Raw genomic sequence first — 22,482 nt, forward strand, 5'->3', positions numbered from 1 at the left:
ATTTATACAAATAACAATACTTAAAATTTCTTTTTTAATAGTAGAATAATTTAATTGGGTTGGAGTCCAATGACCTGAAGTATATTGGATTATCCTTTCTTTACCATTTACTTTTTGTTTTAAAATGCCTCCATAACCAATATTAGAAGCATCAGTTTCAACAATTTTAAAAGCAGTAGGATCAGGAATATATAAATAAGGAATTTCTTTTACTAATGATTTTATCTTTTTTACGAGTTGAGTATGCTGAGTTGTCCAAGGACCAGCATTTTTACAAAGTCTATTATGTAAAGGTTTTATCATGCAATTTAAATTTGGATAAAAATCAATAACATAATTTAAACAACCAAGAAAACGTTGTAATTGGGGTTTATTAGTAATTTCATCAGGAAATTTTTCACCAAAAACAAGTGCTCTTTCTATAGGTTGAATCTTACCTTGTTCAATATAATGGCCTAAAAATCTAATTTTAGTTTTGAATAGATCCATCTTTGTTTTACTAAGTGCTAAACCATTTTGCCTAATTACCATACAAAAAGTTTTTAAGTGTTTAAAATGATCATCAATAGTTTGACTAAATATTAACACATCATCAATGTATACTATACAAAATTTACTATAGGGATTAAATATGTCATTCATGATCCTCTGAAATTCAGAAGGAGCATTTTTTAATCCAAAAGGCATTACATTCCATTCATATTGACCAAATGGAACTGTGAATGCTGTTTTATATCTGTCTTTAGGATCAATTTGAATCTGCCAATAACCAGATTTCATATCAAATTTACTAAAAATATTTGCATTGTATAATTTCTTTAATAGTTCTTTTTTATTAGGAATTGGATATCTGATCCATTTTAAAGCTGTATTTAATGGTTTATAATTTATTACTAGTCTTGGAACACCTCGTTCAATTTCAGCATTTTTATTGACATAAAAAGCTGCACATGACCAAGGACTTCTAGATTTACAAATTAATTTTTTATTTATTAAATCTTGAATTTCAATTTTACAATGCTCAATTAATTCAGGGTTCATCTGAATTGATCTGAATTGGTCGAGCTTTAGTTTTAATAGTTTTTTCATCAAAATCTTTTTCATATGGTAAATCTACCATATGTTGTTTACGATCCCAAAATGCACTTGGATGCTCAGCACATAGTTCTTTTTCCATTAATGTTTGGAGATTTTGAATTTTATGTTTAACAAGATCTCTGCCTAATTGAGTTTGAATTCTATTTAAATGGATATTGTTATTTAAATCTTTTATATTTTCTTCTTTTGATTTTATTAAAGAATTGATTTCTAATATTTTAACTGAATGAGCTTTTAACAAATTTAATTGTTTTGTTTTAGGTTTTTCTGTAAATTCTAATCTAGCTCTACTATTTCTTATTTTGAATTTAATACAATCTTCTTTTACTGAATATGGTGTGATGAGATTTATAAATGGAGTACCTAATATTACCATATAATTTATCTGAGGTGAAAGTAAAAATACTGTGTTTATTTCTAAGGCTTGATTTATGATTATTGCATCTGTTTTTCCTATAATTTCAAGTTTAGATTTGTTGGCTGTACTTAATTTTTCACTAGTTTTTAACCAATATCTTTTAGGAACTAGATCAGATTTTATACAGTTTAAATCTGCACCTGTGTCAAAGAGTGCAATTGCATCTATCACAAAATCATTTATTTGAATGTTTATTTTTACTAAATATTTTCGTGAAGTGATTTCTTATAATAAATTGAGAAAATTACAATCTACATCTTCATCTAATTCATATATTTTTAAATTATTAACTGGTTCGTCTTCTTCTGAAGAAGAACTGGAAATAAGTTGAGATTCTAATATTTTTATTTTTTTAGAATTTTGTTGAAGTTGGGTTTTTAATTCTTTTACTTCATTTTTTAGCATCTTAATTTCTTTATATAATTCTTTAGTAGAGTCATCTATATCGACCTTTTTAGGTTGATTTTTATTTAAAATGGTAGTTAAATCATAAGTATTAGACTGAATTTTAAGAGTAATATTTTTTACTTCATCTACGTCTTCAAAACTTTTTATTAGTTTTTTAAGAAGTTTAGCTTTAGTTTCTTGATCTTCAATATCATTAACTACTGTTAATAAATTACCATGTTGGTATCGATTTAAAAGGTTTAGGGTTCCACATCTCCAACAGTTGCTAAAAACCTCAATATTTTAACTAAAAAAGATATTGAAAAAGATTTATTAAATGAAATATCTAAAATAAAAAACTTAATTAAAATGAAGCAGATTCTCAAAACTTATCCTTTTGAAGAATTAAAATCTGAATATTTAGACTATAAACTAAATAGGCAAAATGAAATACAATTCTTTGATTGGTATAACTTAATTAAAGAAAATCAATCTGATAAAGGTGTAAATCCAGTAACATGTCTAGAATCACAATTAATTTGTAAAAATGATCACACACAAACATCTACATCTCCTAAAAAACATAAGGAAAAATCAATTAAAAAATCGTATAAAGATTTAAATTGTTATACTTGTGGAAAACACGGTCATACAGCTAAAGTTTGTAAATGCAATCAAAAATCGAAGAAAATTTCGTATAAAAAATCAAAAATCATAACTTGTTATCATTGTGGTAAAATAGGACACACATCTAAATTTTGTAAAATTTTAATTAAACAAAATAAATTAAGTACTACAGATTTAATTAATGAAAAACCAATTGTAAATAAAAGTGTTAAAGGTAAAGAAACAATAAAAAGTCATCAACTTTCTCAGTCTAGTAAATTTGAATTTGTAAACCAATTAAAAAATCAATTAAATAAGCTTGACATACATTCAACAACTACCCAACTAGTAGCTCCTGACACCCCTCAAGCTTCTCCAACTATAAACATTATAGAAGAACATTCTGATTTTGAGTCTGGATCACAAGACGAAAACTCAGAAGATATAAAACAATTTGACATAAATCCAATAAATCATCATAGGGAAATAATAAATAGAGCACCTGATTTAGGTATAATTAATAAACCGAACACTATCAGTCAATTTAAATATAATGCTTCAACAATCTATGAATGGAACATAGATGGTTTAAGTGAATATAATATATTAAGTCTTTTGCAACAAATGACAATGGCTGCAAATGCTTATAAAACTCAGTCAATTATATCTGATAAAACTATAGCAGAAATCTTAATTGCTGGCTTTACCGGCCAACTTAAAGGATGGTGGGATTATCATCTCACTGAAAAACAACATGAAGACATTCTAAATTCAATTAAAATTGATGAAGATGAGCAACCTATATATGATGAAAATGGTGATGTAATACAAGATGCAGTGTCATTTTTAATTCTTACTATTTCATTACATTTTATAGGAGATCCATCTCACATAAAAGATAAAAATGCGGAATTACTAAGTAATCTTAAATGTAGAACATTAGGTGATTTTCAAGAATATAAAACCATCTTTCTCACCCGATTAATGTTAAGGGAAGATTCAAGCCAAGATTTTTGGAAAGAAAAATTCTTGGCGGGATTACCTTATTTTTTGGGAGAAAAAGTTAGGAATTTTATTAAACAGCAACATGGTAATCCTATACCTTATAGGAAATTAACATATGGTCAATTAATTAGTATAATTTATAAAGAAGGTCTACAAATCTGTCATGATTTGAAACTTCAAAGAAATTTAAAATATGAAATGCGTAAAACTGAAAGAGAATTAGGATCTTATTGTAAACAATTTGATTATGACATAACATCTCCTCCAAGATGTGATGGCCAGTGTTCTAGATCACATAAACCTAATAAAAATTCTAAACGACATTATAAAGATAAATCTTATCAAAATGACAAATTTGATTCTAATAAAAGAAAATATCATAAAACTTCTTATAACGATTTGACATGTTATACATGTGGTAAGAAGGGACATACGTCTAACTTTTGTAAATTCAATCAAAAATTAAATGCATTAAATTTGGAAAAAGAAGTTTTGAATAAAATCTATAAACTGTATATTGATTCAGATAATTCAGAATCTGAATTTAGAAAAAGTAAAAATCAAATTGATGAATTAGATTCAACAACCAGTTCATCCGAATAAAATATTTTTTTATTATACAGTATCTTTGTATTTCTAGTAAAATTCCGTAGTATATACTTGTTTGATAAACAGTACTTATTTTTAAAGTACGATCTAAACAGTAACTGTTTTTGTAAACAGTATTGATATATAGGCTGGAAACCCAGAAGTGCGGGCTACTGGTCCAAAGGACTATTTAATTAGTCGTCCTCTTGGTATAACAACGCCACGTATCATACTTAAAATCATTTTCATAATTTAAATTCATATTTTTTAATTTACTATATATCTCTATCTATAACTACTTTCCTATATTTTGCTCTTGCCTACTTTAAATCTTCCTTGCAGCCTGACAAGAACAATGGAGAGAAGGAAAGCTACTGGGAGTAAACACTCACCCATTAAAGCTCTTTCAGAGGAAATTGAGGTTATTACTAAATCCCTTACCACTAAAATATCCCTCTCTAGCGATATTAAACAATGGATTGATACTTATCCTCAATCCACTAAAATCCTTCTAAAGATATTATATGATATAGTATCTTCTTCAGCGGAAGATACGCAGGTATGACTTCTAAACTTAAACGCGATCGTATCCGCTTATGATACGGCTACTCTGTCTCAAACGGTAGACACTAAAGAGCTATCAAATCCGTTAATGGCTGTGGATTTGCCAAAAATCCAATTCAATTTAACTAGTAAAATACTGTAATGGTTTTCAACCCATTTGTATCCTTATGGTTAAAGGATGATCCACCAGTATCATTCCTTGGCCCATTGTAAAGGTCATTATAAAACCCATTCTCGAAGAATAGGGCTGGCCATTCTTTTCGCCCTGGGTATATTATAGGTATATTAGTCAAGCCCAATAAAATAGGCCCAAATGGTCTCAATAATATTTGGCATAAAAAGATAAAATTATATTATCATCATCACCTTCACATGGTGATAGTGCAATTCATGATGATATTCCATTATTACAGTCAAAAGACAAAAGAAAAATGAAAAGAAAAGAAAAGTGATAATAAAAAGAAAAGTAAAAAGAAGGACAGCTCATTGTCCTCATCTTCTTGTAAAAGGCAGAAGGAACCTAATTCCTTCAACTCATTATTTTTGTAAAAACGACAACGCATCATCAAACTGATCATATGGCAGACCAAAGACTATTTATACACAGTAAAGGTCAACCACTATTCAGCACAGGAAAGGCCAAGCTACTATTCCAACAGTAGAAGCCAGGTTACTATTATCAACAGTAAAAGTAAAGATTCTGTGGCAGACAACCCACTGTTCATTCACAGTAAAAGTCAAGATTCGGTGGCAGACAAGTCACTATTCGTCCACAGTAAAAAGTAAAGATTCTGTGGCAGACAAGTCACTGTTCATCAACAGTAAAAAGCACACAGTAAGATTCCTAAATTTTATATATAAAGAGAGCCTCTCCTCTTTGTGGAGGCATTGTCCAATTATAGGCAATCCTAAGCCTAAAAGCTTAGTTAGTAAATCTCTCTCCTCTCTTTCCAACGTCCACTGTAAGGATTCAAGGTTAGAGATTCTTTAAACTTTGTAAGTCTAATCTTTTAAATTTTGTATATGTCTTTCAATTTTGTAAATCAAATTTAATCTTTGTAATTAAATAAAGTTTTATATTATTTATAAATTGCTACTTCCTAAAGCCCTGTTAAAGGCTTCCTTCTCTTCTCCCTCCACAATCTGACTTGATTATGGGGATCCCAGGTCAAGGTTGCAGGAACCCTAAACCCTTTAAAATTGTTCTTGCGTAAAATTGTATGTTGTATAAGTATGCTCTGTGGTTGCACTTTAGTGTGATCTTCCACATCAGAAAATTGTAAATTTGTATGTTGATTCTGAAGTAAAATTCATTATTGTTTAAAACTGATCATCATCTTTTATATTCATTTATCCTTGTTTCAAAAGATTCAGATCTTGCAACGGTCCTAGAAGCTTTTGTTGGTATCAGAGCCTGAACATTTAACACTGTTAGTAAATCTATTATGATAGAGGAAGCCGACTGAAATACCGTGGAAAAGTTTGGGTATGCCTACTGAACCCGTTGTAAGTCCCTTTTTGAGTTGATTGTTGGGCAGTGAAGGGTATAACCAGGCGATGATCCCTAACTTGTTGGTATTAGAACATGGATCCTTTATTATGTAGATCTGCTAATAGTCTTAAATGGAATGATTTTGAATCTTCAAAAATTCAAAGGATTATTAATAGAAATGAATTAATTTCTAAGGATGATTATAAAGCTATTGATGAAAAGATGATTTCTACAGTAATTGTTCCTGATAAAAATGGTTTTAAGATCTCTACAGTAAATGTTTCTACTGTTGGAATAGTAGCTTGGCCTTTCCTGTGCTGAATAGTGGTTGACCTTTACTGTGTATAAATAGTCTTTGGTCTGCCATATGATCAGTTTGATGATGCGTTGTCGTTTTTACAAAAATAATGAGTTGAAGGAATTAGGTTCCTTCTGCCTTTTACAAGAAGATGAGGACAATGAGCTGTCCTTCTTTTTACTTTTCTTTTTATTATCACTTTTCTTTTCTTTTCATTTTTCTTTTGTCTTTTGACTGTAATAATGGAATATCATCATGAATTGCACTATCACCATGTGAAGGTGATGATGATAATATAATTTTATCTTTTTATGCCAAATATTATTGAGACCATTTGGGCCTATTTTATTGGGCTTGACTAATATACCTATAATATACCCAGGGCGAAAAGAATGGCCAGCCCTATTCTTCGAGAATGGGTTTTATAATGACCTTTACAATGGGCCAAGGAATGATACTGGTGGATCATCCTTTAACCATAAGGATACAAATGGGTTGAAAACCATTACAGTATTTTACTAGTTAAATTGAATTGGATTTTTGGCAAATCCACAGCCATTAACGGATTTGATAGCTCTTTACTGTCTACCGTTTGAGATAGAGTAGCCGTATCATAAGCGGATACGATCGCGTTTAAGTTTAGAAGTCATACCTGCGTATCTTCCGCTGAAGAAGATACTATATCATATAATATCTTTAGAAGGATTTTAGTGGATTGAGGATAAGTATCAATCCATTGTTTAATATCGCTAGAGAGGGATATTTTAGTGGTAAGGGATTTAGTAATAACCTCAATTTGCTCTGAAAGAGCTTTAATGGGTGAGTGTTTACTCCCAGTAGCTTTCCTTCTCTAGCGATATTATTGAGACCATTTGGGCCTATTTTATTCACCTCGCTTCTAGGACCGTTGCAAGATCTGAATCTTTTGAAACAAGGATAAATGAATATAAAAGATGATGATCAGTTTTAAACAATAATGAATTTTACTTCAGAATCAACATACAAATTTACAATTTTCTGATGTGGAAGATCACACTAAAGTGCAACCACAGAGCATACTTATACAACATACAATTTTACGCAAGAACAATTTTAAAGGGTTTAGGGTTCCTGCAACCTTGACCTGGGATCCCCATAATCAAGTCAGATTGTGGAGGGAGAAGAGAAGGAAGCCTTTAACAGGGCTTTAGGAAGTAGCAATTTATAAATAATATAAAACTTTATTTAATTACAAAGATTAAATTTGATTTACAAAATTGAAAGACATATACAAAATTTAAAAGATTAGACTTACAAAGTTTAAAGAATCTCTAACTTTGAATCCTTACAGTGGACGTTGGAAAGAGAGGAGAGAGATTTACTAACTAAGCTTTTAGGCTTAGGATTGCCTAAAAGCTTAGTTAGTAAATCTCTCTCCTCTCTTTCCAACGTCCACTGTAAGGATTCAAGGTTAGAGATTCTTTAAACTTTGTAAGTCTAATCTTTTAAATTTTGTATATGTCTTTCAATTTTGTAAATCAAATTTAATCTTTGTAATTAAATAAAGTTTTATATTTTCAATATAAATTGCTACTTCTTAAAGCCCTGTTAAAGGCTTTCTTCTCTTCTCCCTCCACATTCTGACTTAATTCTGGGGATCCCAGGTTAAGGTTGCAGGAACCCTAAACCTTTAAAATTGTTCTTGCGTAAAATTGTATGTTGTATAAGTATGCTCTGTGGTTGCACCTTAGTGTGATCTTCCACATCAGAAAATTGTAAATTTGTATGTTGATTCTGAAGTAAAATTCATTATTGTTTAAAACTGATCATCATCTTTTATATTCATTTATCCTCGTTTCAAAAGATTCAGATCTGGCTCTGATACCAACAAATCCGCAAATCCGGCTGCTTAGGTGTCCGAAGGTCTAAGCGAGAGGGGACTGGTTACCCGCACCTCAGGATCGTGACAACTTGCGGTACCACTTAATTCTGTTTTACGGGCTGAATCGATTTGTGCCTCACGACACGCCCAACCTACCCCATTGAAGGGCTGACGCGCAAAACTAAGTGGCGTCCCATTAAGGGCCCTTGGCCACAGAGCCGCATTCGTCGAATAGGGTAACCTGGGGGTAAGAGCCTCTGCTTCGTCACAAGGTCACAAAGTGAGAGCCCCCCATGGAACGGACTCGATTTTGTCCTCAGAATTAAGTCAGATTGTGGAGGGAGAAGAGAAGGAAGCCTTTAACAGGGCTTTAGGAAGTAGCAATTTATAAATAATATAAAACTTTATTTAATTACAAAGATTAAATTTGATTTACAAAATTGAAAGACATATACAAAATTTAAAAGATTAGACTTACAAAGTTTAAAGAATCTCTAACCTTGAATCCTTACAGTGGACGTTGGAAAGAGAGGAGAGGGGTTTACTAACTAAAAGGATCGATTATCGATTTTAATAATACCAAGATCTTATTTAAAACTTATAGTCAAGTCTTATAGTCAAGTCTTATAATAAAGAATCTTTAAATCTAAAAGTCTTTAAGTCTTTATTCAAAAACAAAGACTTCTTACACGTCTTTAAGTTTTAAATAAGATCTTGGTATTATTAAAATCGATAATCGATCCTTTTATCTTTTGTTGGTATCAGAGCCAGAGGATTTAGATCTGCTAATTGGTATACATATAAAGCCTTCGTTTTATAACATATCATTGATAGTCTTGACATTGTGCCACTGAACCCGTTCCATTGAACCCGTGTAAGACCCATGAGTGAAGGGCAGTAAAAGGGTATAACCGGAGGGTATAACCGGACAGTTGTCATTAATATTTATGATATCTTATAAAATGGATCCTTTATTATGTAGATCGGCTAGTAGTAATAGATCTGAAGACTCAGATAACTCCGAAATTAAAAGGGTAATAAATAGAAATGAATTAATTTTACAAGATTTTAATAAAGCTATTGATGAATGGGAAATTCCTAAAGTTGATAAAGAACAAATTTATAAAATTTCTAAATTTAATTTATTTAAAACTGATTATGTTATTAAAACTGAAGAAAGAGATTTTCAATTAAGTAAACCTTTTGAAAGAATAACTCTTTTGTCTTCTAAAACTTTACAACATCATAAAAGTAAAAAATATAAATATATTCACATCGGATTAATTCAAGTAGGTATAAAACCTTTAACCAGAGAAGGATTAAATACTAGTATTCTTGCTGTAGTACGAGATGCTAGATTTTTAAATTTTCAATATTCTTTATTAGGATCAGTTGAGACTAGCTTAAGTGAAGGACCAATCTCTTTTGAGGTCTATCCAGATATGACTGTCTCATTAAATGATTTAAACATTTTAGAAAGTATAGTTTTAGAAATTAAAACCCATAATTATAAGATGAAGCAAGGATCAATTCCTATAGCTTTGATTTATAAAATTCATTATAAAGCAATGAACTCAGCTTTTGGGACTAAATATAAGTTACAACCTAAAATTGGCGAAACACGTTTTCTTCAAACAGATTTAACTAAAACCAACACTGTAATACCTAAAACCATTCAATGGAAAGACATCACACTTCCCGATGAATGGATTTTGGAAGGGGTTGTACCTCCTCCTATATTAGAACCAATTAAACCAAATGTCAATTTACAAAAATACTTAAAAGTGCTTGCCATCTAGCAAAAATTTGTTTAGAGGCAAGGTTTTGGACATCTTTCTACAGAACATCTTTTGCAGATTTACAATCAATACGAAGTAAAAATTTTTGATTTAAAAGATCAGATTGAAATTTATTTATACAAATAACAATACTTAAAATTTCTTTTTTAATAGTAGAATAATTTAATTGGGTTGGAGTCCAATGACCTGAAGTATATTGGATTATCCTTTCTTTACCATTTACTTTTTGTTTTAAAATGCCTCCATAACCAATATTAGAAGCATCAGTTTCAACAATTTTAAAAGCAGTAGGATCAGGAATATATAAATAAGGAATTTCTTTTACTAATGATTTTATCTTTTTTACGAGTTGAGTATGCTGAGTTGTCCAAGGACCAGCATTTTTACAAAGTCTATTATGTAAAGGTTTTATCATGCAATTTAAATTTGGATAAAAATCAATAACATAATTTAAACAACCAAGAAAACGTTGTAATTGGGGTTTATTAGTAATTTCATCAGGAAATTTTTCACCAAAAACAAGTGCTCTTTCTATAGGTTGAATCTTACCTTGTTCAATATAATGGCCTAAAAATCTAATTTTAGTTTTGAATAGATCCATCTTTGTTTTACTAAGCGCTAAACCATTTTGCCTAATTACCATACAAAAAGTTTTTAAGTGTTTAAAATGATCATCAATAGTTTGACTAAATATTAACACATCATCAATGTATACTATACAAAATTTACTATAGGGATTAAATATGTCATTCATGATCCTCTGAAATTCAGAAGGAGCATTTTTTAATCCAAAAGGCATTACATTCCATTCATATTGACCAAATGGAACTGTGAATGCTGTTTTATATATGTCTTTAGGATCAATTTGAATCTGCCAATAACCAGATTTCATATCAAATTTACTAAAAATATTTGCATTGTATAATTTCTTTAATAGGTCTTTTTTATTAGGAATTGGATATCTGATCCATTTTAAAGCTGTATTTAATGGTTTATAATTTATTACTAGTCTTGGAACACCTCGTTCAATTTCAGCATTTTTATTGACATAAAAAGCTGCACATGACCAAGGACTTCTAGATTTACAAATTAATTTTTTATTTATTAAATCTTGAATTTCTATTTTACAATGCTCAATTAATTCAGGATTCATCTGAATTGGTCGAGCTTTAGTTTTAATAGTTTTTTCATCAAAATCTTTTTCATATGGTAAATCTACCATGTGTTGTTTACGATCCCAAAATGCACTTGGATGCTCAGCACATAGTTCTTTTTCCATTAATGTTTGGAGATTTTGAATTTTATGTTTAACAAGATCTCTGCCTAATTGAGTTTGAATTCTATTTAAATGGATATTGTTATTTAAATCTTTTATATTTTCTTCTTTTGATTTTATTAAAGAATTGATTTCTAATATTTTAACTGAATGAGCTTTTAACAAATTTAATTGTTTTGTTTTAGGTTTTTCTATAAATTCTAATCTAGCTCTACTATTTCTTATTTTGAATTTAATACAATCTTCTTTTACTGAATATGGTGTGATGAGATTTATAAATGGAGTACCTAATATTACCATATAATTTATCTGAGGTGAAAGTAAAAATACTGTGTTTATTTCTAAGGCTTGATTTATGATTATTGCATCTGTTTTTCCTATAATTTCAAGTTTAGATTTGTTGGCTGTACTTAATTTTTCACTAGTTTTTAATCAATATCTTTTAGGAACTAGATCAGATTTTATACAGTTTAAATCTGCACCTGTGTCAAAGAGTGCAATTGCATCTATCACAAAATCATTTATTTGAATGTTTATTTTTACTAAATATTTTCGTGAAGTGATTTCTTGTAATAAATTGAGAAAATTACAATCTACATCTTCATCTAATTCATATATTTTTAAATTATTATCTGGTTCGTCTTCTTCTGAAGAAGAACTGGAAATAAGTTGAGATTCTAATATTTTTATTTTTTTAGAATTTTGTTGAAGTTGGGTTTTATGATTATCGATTTTAATAATACCAAGATCTTATTTAAAACTTATAGTCAAGTCTTATAGTCAAGTCTTATAATAAAGAATCTTTAAATCTAAAAGTCTTTAAGTCTTTATTCAAAAACAAAGACTTCTTACACGTCTTTAAGTTTTATAACAAAACAACAAACAAGTCTTTATCCTAGTCAAGTCTTTATGTAACAAATCTTTACAAGTCATAAATATGAAGAAAAGAAAGATTATTGCTAGGATTTATATAGATACATACACAAATATTTAAATATAAATTATAACTATGAACTAAAATGCTATGATTAATTGGATTTATATGAATACTTATATAATTCATTAAATATAAAATCAACATACAATTTAAACAATTTTTCTGATGTGGAAGATCAGACTAAGCTGCATCCACAGAGCATACTTATCACAAACAAAATCAATTTACCAAATAATTTTTGTCAATCAACTCAACCAATTTCAATTAATTTATTTTAATTGAGGTTTAGGGTTCCTGCAACCTTAACCTGGGATCCCCAGAATTAAGTCAGAGTGTGGAGGGAGAAGAGAAAGGTGCCGTAAACACGGACTTATATTCGTAGCAGTTTAAGATAAAATACAAACTTTATTTAATTACAAATACAAATACAAGATTTAAAACTTACAACAATTTTACTTTAGACTTTCTCCAACTTGAACTCTTACAACTCGAACTAGGAGCACAGAAGGAGAGAGGGATTATAGGTAATAACTAAAACTAAAACTTATGCCTTCACAAGGGGAGAGGCTCCCTTTTAATAGGAAAATTGGCGAATCTTTACTATTAATGAATAGTTCCTTGTCTGCCACTGGCTGAGGAAGATGCCTTGGCCTTTACTGTTGGAGATGCCTTGGCTTTTACTATTTGAAAATGACTTGGTGACTTAACTTTTACTGTTGCAAATGCTTCTTTTACAATGTGTCGGAACATGATGAGGAGGAAGAAGTTAACGTGTCCTTTTTCTTTGCTTTTCTTTTTATTTTTTCTTTTCTTTTTCCTTTAGCTTTGCCTTTCTTGCCTTTATCTTTTTGCTTTTGACTTGCTTTGCTTCGGATTTTTATGATATCGCTATCATCACTTTCGTCACTAGATGAACTAGATGATGAGGATGATGGTAAAATGATTTTACCCTTGCTTTTATGGTGTGTAGTGTTTGAAGATTTACTGGAGGATGCACTTTGGGCTTTACTGGTGGATGATTTTATGGGCTTATTTGAACTGGTTGAAAGTTGTTCAGACATCTCTTGACAGATCAATCTATATTCTTCTGGTGTTTTGGCTGCAGCTAACCGGGCCTGACATTGGGCTTTTTGGATACCAAACTGGGGGTTATCCTGAATAGCTAATGTATGGGCATAGGTTAAAGCTGGTTTAGATGGGCTGGATAATTTATTGCGGATCCATTGGCTAATTTTATGTTCAGTGGTGGAATTCTTGAATGATCCCCACCATTTTATTTTATGTCTTTTTACTATCATGGGAATTTGACTTCCTGGAACATACTGATAATCAAAATACCATTGATATACCCATGGAGTGAAGAAGGTCATACAATAATACATCAAGGAAGGAATATGGACTTCTTCAGGTTTGGGTTTATAATGGGTTTTAAAGAACTGATACAAATAAAGGATATCATGAGGAATGATTTCCTCTGAAATTCCCTTAAATTGCCACCATCGTTTAAACCAATTTGGGATTTTTAAATCAGTGCGTATATTTTGATCAAAATATATTAACCATGAATGAGTAGTGGTGGGATTTTGAAGACAAAATATCGTATCCCACGCTTTTTTATAATCAAAATAATTATAACTCATATTATATTTATGTAATCCTTTAAATTTTACTGGTGTTACTAAAGAAGGTACGGGCCAATCCTTAGGATGGATGACGCGTTTTATTTTTATAGAAGAATAAGAAATTATTCCATTTTTATCAAAAGTATGTTTGATGTTTACTGAATCAGTATCTAATAATATATTATTATAATAAGCCTGAGGTTTTGATAAGTCTGTAGGCATAAAAAACCAATTCTCAGGATAATACTTTTTTATAATTTGCCAAGGATTGGTATGATTATATCCATCCTCAACTTCGATTTCAAAATCAAATAAATTTTTATCAAACCATTTATGTATACTACCAGTAGATTTATATTGGATTTTTGGCAAATCCACAGCCATCAACGGATTTGATAACTCTTTACTGTCTACCGTTTGAGACAGAGTAGCCGTATCATGAGCGGATACGATCGCTTTAGATTTAGAAGACATACCTGGGTCCTCTGTGGAAGAGGATGCCATACCCTGCAGGGCTTTAATGACTTCGGGAGATTGAGAAAGTTCCTCAATCCATTTTTTAAGATCTTTAGGAGGAGTAGTTTTAGTGTTTAAGGTTTTAAGGTCTTCAGAGTGCTCAGAAAGAGCTTTAGTTGGGGAGCCGGAATCTTGTTTAATTTCTTTCCCTTTATCCTTCTTTCGTCCCATGGTTCTGTAAGAATTCTCTAGTTAGAAAGTCTGGAATATTATTATCATTGCCTTTAATATATTCTATGTCAAATTCAAAAATACTTAAAAGTGCTTGCCATCTAGCAAAAATTTGTTTAGAGGCAAGGTTTTGGACATCTTTCTGCAGAACATCTTTTGCAGATTTACAATCAATACGAAGTAAAAATTTTTGATTTAAAAGATCAGATTGAAATTTATTTATACAAATAACAATACTTAAAATTTCTTTTTTAATAGTAGAATAATTTAATTGGGTTGGAGTCCAATGACCTGAAGTATATTGGATTATCCTTTCTTTACCATTTACTTTTTGTTTTAAAATGCCTCCATAACCAATATTAGAAGCATCAGTTTCAACAATTTTAAAAGCAGTAGGATCAGGAATATATAAATAAGGAATTTCTTTTACTAATGATTTTATCTTTTTTACGAGTTGAGTATGCTGAGTTGTCCAAGGACCAGCATTTTTACAAAGTCTATTATGTAAAGGTTTTATCATGCAATTTAAATTTGGATAAAAATCAATAACATAATTTAAACAACCAAGAAAACGTTGTAATTGGGGTTTATTAGTAATTTCATCAGGAAATTTTTCACCAAAAACAAGTGCTCTTTCTATAGGTTGAATCTTACCTTGTTCAATATAATGGCCTAAAAATCTAATTTTAGTTTTGAATAGATCCATCTTTGTTTTACTAAGTGCTAAACCATTTTGCCTAATTACCATACAAAAAGTTTTTAAGTGTTTAAAATGATCATCAATAGTTTGACTAAATATTAACACATCATCAATGTATACTATACAAAATTTACTATAGGGATTAAATATGTCATTCATGATCCTCTGAAATTCAGAAGGAGCATTTTTTAATCCAAAAGGCATTACATTCCATTCATATTGACCAAATGGAACTGTGAATGCTGTTTTATATCTGTCTTTAGGATCAATTTGAATCTGCCAATAACCAGATTTCATATCAAATTTACTAAAAATATTTGCATTGTATAATTTCTTTAATAGGTCTTTTTTATTAGGAATTGGATATCTGATCCATTTTAAAGCTGTATTTAATGGTTTATAATTTATTACTAGTCTTGGAACACCTCGTTCAATTTCAGCATTTTTATTGACATAAAAAGCTGCACATGACCAAGGACTTCTAGATTTACAAATTAATTTTTTATTTATTAAATCTTGAATTTCTATTTTACAATGCTCAATTAATTCAGGGTTCATCTGAATTGGTCGAGCTTTAGTTTTAATAGTTTTTTCATCAAAATCTTTTTCATATGGTAAATCTACCATATGTTGTTTACGATCCCAAAATGCACTTGGATGCTCAGCACATAGTTCTTTTTCCATTAATGTTTGGAGATTTTGAATTTTATGTTTAACAAGATCTCTGCCTAATTGAGTTTGAATTCTATTTAAATGGATATTGTTATTTAAATCTTTTATATTTCTTCTTTTGATTTTATTAAAGAATTGATTTCTAATATTTTAACTGAATGAGCTTTTAACAAATTTAATTGTTTTGTTTTAGGTTTTTCTGTAAATTCTAATCTAGCTCTACTATTTCTTATTTGAATTTAATACAATCTTCTTTTACTGAATATGGTGTGATGAGATTTATAAATGGAGTACCTAATATTACCATATAATTTATCTGAGGTGAAAGTAAAAATACTGTGTTTATTTCTAAGGCTTGATTTATGATTATTGCATCTGTTTTTCCTATAATTTCAAGTTTAGATTTGTTGGCTGTACTTAATTTTTCACTAGTTTTTAACCAATATCTTTTAGGAACTAGATCAGATTTTATACAGTTTAAATCTGCACCTGTGTCAAAGAGTGCAATTGCATCTATCACAAAATCATTTATTTGAATGTTTATTTTTACTAAATATTTTCGTGAAGTGATTTCTTGTAATAAATTGAGAAAATTACAATCTACATCTTCATCTAATTCATATATTTTAAATTATTATCTGGTTCGTCTTCTTCTGAAGAAGAACTGAAATAAGTTGAGATTCTAATATTTTTATTTTTTAGAATTTTGTTGAAGTTGGGTTTTTAATTCTTTTACTTCATTTTTTAGCATCTTAATTTCTTTATATAATTCTTTAGTAGAGTCATCTATATCGACCTTTTTAGGTTGATTTTTATTTAAAATGGTAGTTAAATCATAAGTATTAGACTGAATTTTAGGAGTAATATTTTTTACTTCATCTACGTCTTCAAAACTTTTATTAGTTTTTAAGAGTTTAGCTTTAGTTTCTTGATCTTCAATATCATTAACTACTGTAATAAATTGCTTTGATCTTTAGATAACATGTTTAAAGAAAATTTGATGAACTGGAAGAAACTTGAAGTAGTTCCTAATTCATCAATTTGAGTTTCACTTCATTAGTCTCAGATTCTGAAGAATCTGAATTAATATAGAGTTCGTATATTTTATTTAAAACATTTTCTTCCAAATTTAATTCATGTAATCTTTTATTAAATTTACAAAATTTAGATGTATGCCCTTTTTTACCACAATTGTAACAAGTTAAATTTTTATAAGAAGTTTTAGTGGTAGATTTAGAAGGTTGTTTATTTTTGTTTCTATAAGAAGATTTTGTTCTCTTTTACTATAAAATTTATCTTGACTAGGTGTATATCTATATTGTTTTTTAGAGTATTTATTTCTATAATATTTTTTAGGTTTATTTGTTTAGAAACATTGACCATCACATCGTTGGTTTGATACGAAATTATAATCAAATTGCTTACAAAATGATCCTAATTCTTTTTTAGTTTTTTGCATTTCATATTTTATTTTCTTTGAAGTTTAGATCATGACATATTGTAAACCTTCCTTTTGAATTATACTAATTAATTGTCCATAGGTTAACTTACTATAAGGTATAGGTTGACCATGTTGTTGTTTAATATGATTTCTAACTTTTTCTCCCAAGAAATAAGGTAACCCAGCTAAAAACTTTTCTTTCCAAAAGCTTTGATTAGAGTCTTCCCTTAACATTAATCTAGTGAGAAAAGTCGTTTTATAATTTTGAAAATCACCTAAATGTTTACATTTTAAATTACTAAGTAACTCGGCATTTTTATCTTTTAAGTGAGATGGATCTCCTATAAAATGAAGTGAAATGGTGAGAATTAAAGATGACACCGCATCTTGAATTACTTCACCATTTTCATCATATATAGGTTCACCTTCATCATTTATTCGAATTGAATTTAGAATTTCTAAATGTTGTTGGTCAGTGAGATGATAATCCCACCATCCTTTAAGTTGGCCGGTAAATCCAGCAATTAAGATTTCTGCTATAGCTTTATCAGAAATGATTGACTGTGTTTTATAAGCATTTGCAGCCATTGTCATTTGTTGCAAAATACTTAAGATATTATATTCACTTAAACCATCTATGTTCCATTCATAGATTGTTGAAGCATTATATTTAAATTGAGATATAGTATTAGGTTTATCAACAATTCCTAAGTCTGGTGCTCTATTTACTATTTCTCTATGATGATTTATAGGATTGATTTCAAATTGTTGAATATTTTCTGAGTCAGGTTCACTAACATCAGAGTTGGTGTTTTCTTCAATTATATTTATGTTTCTTGATGCTGATGATTGAGGAGTATCCTGAGCTACATGTTGGGTAGTCGCAGATCTAACTTGAATTTTACTTAATTGATCTTTTAATTGATGTACAAATTCTTTTTTTACTTGATTGGGAAATTTGAAAAAGGTTTAAACATATGAGATTGTACTCTTTTCTTTACCTTTTACCGTTTCATTCACAATTATATTATTGTCCAATAAGTTTTCAATTCTTTTTAATTGTGTATTTAAACAAATTAAACTCGCATTACTAAAAGTATTTTGTTCGATTATTTTTTTATTTACATCATTATCTGAGCAGTTTTGTATGGGGCACAAGTAATTTCATTATCATGGTGTTTTAATTTACTAATTGTTTTAGGTGGAAAATCACTCTTTATTGTTTGATCATTTACTACAAATTCTGGTCTCTTGTCTCTAATAGTTATTGGGTTTAGGACTATTCTCAAATTTTATTTCTTTAATTAAGTATACCAATCAAGATATTTAATTTCAGTTTGATGATTTAATTATATTCTAAATATTCAGATTTTAATTCTTCAAAAGTATATGTTTTTAATATCTTTTTTATTTTTAATAAATTTTTGTTTTAGATATTTCTTTTATTAAATTCTTTCAATATTTTCTTTAGTAAGAACCATTTAATTCTCTATCTATTGCACTAACATTTTCAGTTATAGCTGAAGCTGTGGTGATTCTGGAGATGAATTTACCAAATTAGATTGTTGATTAACATAGTTATCTACAGGATTATAAACAAGCCTGTGGGATAGAAGAACTATAATCAACTCTTTCATTTTATTTAAATTAGGTATATCTGAAGTAGAATACCTAGGTTTTACAAAAGTTTGAATAATCGGTTTAGGTTCAGATTCTTTATATTTTTGCATAAATAACAGAAGGTATAGAAGAACTAGGTTTATCATTTTCATCTGTAGTGACAGAGGAAGATGACCCTGCAATCCTCATACTATGACTTCTATTAAATTTTAAGGTAACTTTACCATCTTCAAACTGTTCAATTTTTTGTAAATTGACATTTGGTTTAATTATATTATCATCATCACCTTGATGAATTAAAAACAAGTCATAGTATATGATATAGTATCTTCTTCAGCGGAAGATACGCAGGGTAGACTTCTAAACTTAAACGCGATCGTATCCGCTTATGATACGGCTACTCTGTCTCAAACGGTAGACAGTAAAGAGCTATCAAATCCGTTAATGGCTGTGGATTTGCCAAAAATCCAATTCAATTTAACTAGTAAAATACTGTAATGGTTTTCAACCCCATTTGTATCCTTATGGTTAAAGGATGATCCACCAGTATCAATTCCTTGGCCCATTGTAAAGGTCATTATAAAACCCATCTCGAAGAATAGGGGCTGGCCATTCTTTTCGCCCTGGGTATATTATCGGTATATTAGTCAAGCCCAATAAAATAGGCCCAAATGGTCTCAATAATATTTGGCATAAAAAGATAAAATTATATTATCATCATCACCTTCACATGGTGATAGTGCAATTCATGATGATATTCCATTATTACAGTCAAAAGACAAAAGAAAAATGAAAAGAAAAGAAAAGGTGATAATAAAAGAAAAAGTAAAAAGAAGGACCAGCTCATTGTCCTCATCTTCTTGTAAAAGGCAGAAGGAACCTAATTCCTTCAACTCATTATTTTTGTAAAAAACGACAACGCATCATCAAACTGATCATATGGCAGACCAAAGACTATTTATACACAGTAAAGGTCAACCACTATTCAGCACAGGAAAGCCAAGCTACTATTCCAACAGTAGAAGCCAGGTTACTATTATCAACAGTAAAAGTAAAGATTCTGTGGCAGACCAACCCACTGTTCATTCACAGTAAAAGTCAAGATTCGGTGGCAGACAAGTCACTATTCGTCCACAGTAAAAAGTAAAGATTCTGTGGCAGACAAGTCACTGTTCATCAACAGTAAAAAGCACACAGTAAGATTCCTAAATTTTATATAAAGAGAGCCTCTCCTCTTTGTGGAGGCATTGTCCAATTATAGGCAATCCTAAGCCTAAAAGCTTAGTTAGTAAATCTCTCTCCTCTCTTTCCAACGTCCACTGTAAGGATTCAAGGTTAGAGATTCTTTAAACTTTGTAAGTCTAATCTTTTAAATTTTGTATATGTCTTTCAATTTTGTAAATCAAATTTAATCTTTGTAATTAAATAAAGTTTTATATTATTTATAAATTGCTACTTCCTAAAGCCCTGTTAAAGGCTTCCTTCTCTTCTCCCTCCACAATCTGACTTGATTATGGGGATCCCAGGTCAAGGTTGCAGGAACCCTAAACCCTTTAAAATTGTTCTTGCGTAAAATTGTATGTTGTATAAGTATGCTCTGTGGTTGCACTTTAGTGTGATCTTCCACATCAGAAAATTGTAAATTTGTATGTTGATTCTGAAGTAAAATTCATTATTGTTTAAAACTGATCATCATCTTTTATATTCATTTATCCTTGTTTCAAAAGATTCAGATCTTGCAACGGTCCTAGAAGCTTTTGTTGGTATCAGAGCCTGAACATTAACACTGTTAGTAAATCTATTATGATAGAGGAAGCCGACTGAAATACCGTGGAAAAGTTTGGGTATGCCTACTGAACCCGTTGTAAGTCCCTTTTGAGTTGATTGTTGGGCAGTGAAGGGTATAACCAGGCGATGATCCCTAACTTGTTGGTATTAGAACATGGATCCTTTATTATGTAGATCTGCTAATAGTCTTAAATGGAATGATTTGAATCTTCAAAAATTCAAAGGATTATTAATAGAAATGAATTAATTTCTAAGGATGATTATAAAGCTATTGATGAAAAGATGATTTCTACAGTAATTGTTCCTGATAAAAATGGTTTTAAGATCTCTACAGTAAATGTTTCTACAGTTGCTAAAAACCTCAATATTTTAACTAAAAAAGATATTGAAAAAGATTTATTAAATGAAATATCTAAAATAAAAAACTTAATTAAAATGAAGCAGATTCTCAAACTTATCCTTTTGAAGAATTAAAATCTGAATATTTAGACTATAAACTAAATAGGCAAAATGAAATACAATTCTTTGATTGGTATAACTTAATTAAGAAAATCAATCTGATAAAGGTGTAAATCCAGTAACATGTCTAGAATCACAATTAATTTGTAAAAATGATCACACACAAACATCTACATCTCCTAAAAAACATAAGGAAAAATCAATTAAAAAATCGTATAAAGATTTAAATTGTTATACTTGTGGAAAACACGGTCATACAGCTAAAGTTTGTAAATGCAATCAAAAATCGAAGAAAATTTCGTATAAAAAATCAAAAATCATAACTTGTTATCATTGTGGTAAATAGGACACACATCTAAATTTTGTAAAATTTTAATTAAACAAAATAAATTAAGTACTACAGATTTAATTAATGAAAAACCAATTGTAAATAAAAGTGTTAAAGGTAAAGAAACAATAAAAAGTCATCAACTTTCTCAGTCTAGTAAATTTGAATTTGTAAACCAATTAAAAAATCAATTAAATAAGCTTGACATACATTCAACAACTACCCAACTAGTAGCTCCTGACACCCCTCAAGCTTCTCCAACTATAAACTTATAGAAGAACATTCTGATTTTGAGTCTGGATCACAAGACGAAAACTCAGAAGATATAAAAACAATTTGACATAAATCCAATAAATCATCATAGGGAAATAATAAATAGAGCACCTGATTTAGGTATAATTAATAAACCGAACACTATCAGTCAATTTAAATATAATGCTTCAACAATCTATGAATGGAACATAGATGGTTTAAGTGTATAATATATTAAGTCTTTTGCAACAAATGACAATGGCTGCAAATGCTTATAAAACTCAGTCAATTATATCTGATAAAACTATAGCAGAAATCTTAATTGCTGGCTTTACCAGCCAACTTAAAGGATGGTGGGATTATCATCTCACTGAAAAACAACATGAAGACATTCTAAATTCAATTAAAATTGATGAAGATGAGCAACCTATATGATGAAAATGGTGATGTAATACAAGATGCAGTGTCATTTTTAATTCTTACTATTTCATACATTTTATAGGAGATCCATCTCACATAAAAGATAAAATGCGGAATTACTAAGTAATCTTAAATGTAGAACATTAGGTGATTTTCAAGAATAT

The sequence above is a fragment of the Jatropha curcas genome, chromosome 6 (genome assembly GCF_041381405.1).
Source record: "Jatropha curcas cultivar XTBG-Jc1 chromosome 6, XTBG_Jcur_1.0, whole genome shotgun sequence".
Taxonomy (NCBI): Eukaryota; Viridiplantae; Streptophyta; class Magnoliopsida; order Malpighiales; family Euphorbiaceae; genus Jatropha; species Jatropha curcas.